We start from the raw sequence: 3,622 nt of genomic DNA on the forward strand, positions 1-3,622 counted from the left end.
ATGGCTGTGTAATATTCCATTTTGTCTATGTGAGTGTGTGTGTGTGTGTGTGTGTGTGCATTTTCCTTATCCATTTGTCTATTGATGGATACTTAGGTTGTTTCCATGTCTTGGCTATTGTTAATGCTGTAATAAACATACAGGTACATATAACTTTTCAAGTTAGTGTTGTTGCTATCCCTGGGTAATGCTAGTGGGATTATTGGATAATATAGTATTATTTTAAATTTTTTAAGAACTTCCATATTGTTTTCCACAGTGGTTGTACTAAATTATATTCCTACCAACAGTGCACACGGGTTCCTTTTTCTCCACATCCTTGCCAACACTTGTTTCTTATGATTTTCTTCTTACAAATTTTTATTTAAATTCTAATTAGGTAACATATATTGTAATATTGGTTTCAAGAGTAGAATTAATGATTCATTACTTACATATAACACCTAGTGCTCATCATAACAATACCTCTCACCCATTTAGCCCATCCCTCACCCACCTCCCTCTATCAACCCTCAGTTTGTTCTCTATCATTAAGAGTCTCTTATGGTTTGCTTCCCTCTCTCTTTTTTTCCCATTCCCATATGTTCATCTGTTTTGTTTCCTAAATTCAATATATGAGTGAAACCATATGATACTTGCTTTTCTCTTACTCATTTATTTCACTTAGCATAATACACTCTAGCTCCATCGATCTCATTACAAATGTCAAGATTTCATTCTTTTTGATGGCTGAGTAGTATTCATTCCATTATGTGTATGTACATCTTCTTTATCCATTCATCAGTCAATGGACACTTGGGCTTTTGGGTTTCTTGTCTTCTTGATTTTAGCCATTGGTTTTAGAGAGAATTTGAACACATAATGAAGATAGTGCTGAGAAAAATTAGTGAAAGATATGGACCTAGTCTTCAGCAAAATGACAATCCGGTAAAATGTAAGAATAATATTACATGTTCATTAATTTTGAAAGTTACTTGATTTTCCCTACCAAAAATGATGTAGTCTTATGATTTTGTTAAACTAGTTAAGGAAAGTGAAATATACTTTTACTATGTGTATTTCTATAAAAAACAGGACTTTCAATAAGAAATTGTTTGCCATCAAAGGCTCTAAATTACTTCAATTTATTTTCCTTCACCTGGTTTACAAAAAAAAAGGAAGAAAACTCAGGAAAACACTAAAGACAGACAACGCTCCCCCCATTTATCACAAATAGCATAGTCTATGTATGCCATGTTTTCTTAAATTTAACTGATCCTTAGGTATCATTTTTTTTTTTGACAGGAGCACACTTTATTGGGGAGAGAGTACTGCATGTGACCAACAGATAAAGGCAGCCTATTGGGTATCCTGTACATATGCTCAAAAAGGTACAAAGGAGATTTTGCTAATAAAGAGCAACTAGAACATGGATTCCTCTAGGCAGCTTCCCCAATCTCATCCATCTAAGATGTGGGGACAGTCCCAGCCATTTCCCTGAAGTTAACTGTGGTCTGATAGAGATAGAGCCTCTCAGGGATGCCTTCTTGTTGTTTATAAAGAACATTTTCTTTAGATTTTTTTAAGTCTTCATTTGTTAGTTTCATTCTATGTTCTCTCAAGGCCATTGGACGAGCTTCTATATAAATTGCCTTGACTTTGGCAATGAGAGGTCATCATTAGCCATGATCAAGTTGTCCAGGTTTATGTCATTGGCCAGTGTCAGCCTGTTTGTTTGGATCTGAAAGAAGCACTTCTTAGTCTTTTCATTGGGCAAGGGGGAACTCCATCTTCCTGCCAATGCAGCCTGATCTGACAAGTGCTGGATCCAAAGTTTCTATCAGTTTGTGGCCATGATAACTTGCATGTCACCCCTTATATCAAATCCATCCAACTGTTTCAATGGTTCCAACATGGTTCATTGAATTTCTCTCTCACGACTGGAATTTGAGTCTTATCTTTTTGTCCCAATGGCATCAATTTCATCAATAAACACAATGGATGGTGCATGTTCTTCTGCAACTCAAAACAATTCCTGAATGAGTTTGGACCCGTCACCTAGGTACTTCTGGATAAGTTCAGTGTCAACCACTCTCAAGAATGTGGCTGAGGTTTGGTTTGCTACTGCTTTAGCTAATAAGGTTTTGCTTGTGCTTGGCAGATCATCTAGAATGACCCCCTTTGGGGGCTTCATATCCAACTCTTCATAATATTCAAGATGAGTGACAGGAAGCTCCACAGATTCCTTAATTTCCTGGATTTGGTTGTCCAACCCCCAAAATCAGCATAGGTTTCCTGGGGGGGGTTTCTACCTTCATCCCTGTAACCAAGGGATCTGTGTCATCCATGAGCACCTCTATGTCTTGTGGTTAAGCAGGACTGAGCAGCTTGGTTCCAGCAGACCCTTGTCTACAATGGAAAGAATGCTGATGTAGTGTTCTGAGCCTACAGATATAGACACAATGGCATGGTTGTCATCAATGATCTTTTCAAATGTTCCTACCTTTCGGGTCCCCCTCAATCATCAACCTTTGATCTTTCCTCCTCTTGCTTTTCTTCTAAAGGCTTCATTTGTTCCTGATTTCTAATGAATTCTTCCTCCATGAGAAGATAATCTTTAATTCTCTCTAATTTCAATAATTTTAACCAGCACTGAATATGAGGTGTCACCAAGGGCAACTTGCTGGCAGCATCTGGTCCCTTTTTCTTCTTTTTCCACACCGTAGTTGGTACAGGAAGTTTGTAATTTTTTCTTGTCCTTGTCATCCTTCTTGCCACCTCCAGGGGGCCATCACCACCACTCTCACTGACCCATCTTTGTTTGGCCATCTAACCCAAGTATCATTTTTAAAAACATTTTCTGATAGCTTGATCATGTTTTATAATGGTAGTCTTATGACTTCCAATAAATTTCTTTTTCATTAAAAAATCTAATGATAATAATTGCAGTTGTTTTTCAGATAAACTTTGCCTAAAGTACACCCTTCATGTTATTTATATGGAAATGCCTATTTAATTACACAAGAATTATGTAATATATACTTCTTTCTTCAGTTAGTCAACTAAGGTTAAAGTCACTATGTACAGATTACTCTGTAATGCATAATGGTTGTAAAACATTCAAACAGTATAAAGAATGTTGAATTCTTACCATAACTCCACCCCTTAATAGTAATAGAAAATCCCTGTTAAGTATTAGGTATGTATCCTCCTGGAATTTTCATTCATATATAAACATATATGCACATGTTTTATGTAGGTAAAATTATGCCACACATGGCTTTCCTTCAATTTACTTGTTTTATGTTATATATTTATTCTTATTAAGTAAATAATTCATATATACTATAAAGACATAAAATCTGCTAAGTAAATTTGGAAGTTGCACCATAATCTTAAGATAAACAACTTTTAACAGCTTAGTATACATCTTTCCATAAATATATGGATATATATGTACATTTTTTCTTATAAAGTATCATATTTATCTCATTGTGGACATCTTTTCATTTCAGTAAATGTAGATTTCCTTTTTTTTTAGGTTTATAGTGTTCTGTTTACCTATATGCTAAATTACATTTATTGAATTCCCTATTTACAAATATTTAGACTGCTATCAATGTTTGCTATTACAAATGAAGAT

General features: G+C 35.1%; 1 pseudogene; it reads right to left on the bottom strand.

Annotated features, from left to right (window-relative positions):
* Positions 1-1,445: 1,445 nt before the first annotated feature.
* On the bottom strand, positions 1,446-2,644 carry LOC125931389 (26S proteasome regulatory subunit 4-like; annotated as a pseudogene).
* Positions 2,645-3,622: the final 978 nt, after the last annotated feature.

This window comes from Panthera uncia, chromosome X, assembly GCF_023721935.1.
Source record: "Panthera uncia isolate 11264 chromosome X, Puncia_PCG_1.0, whole genome shotgun sequence".
In the NCBI taxonomy this organism is placed as follows: domain Eukaryota; kingdom Metazoa; phylum Chordata; class Mammalia; order Carnivora; family Felidae; genus Panthera; species Panthera uncia.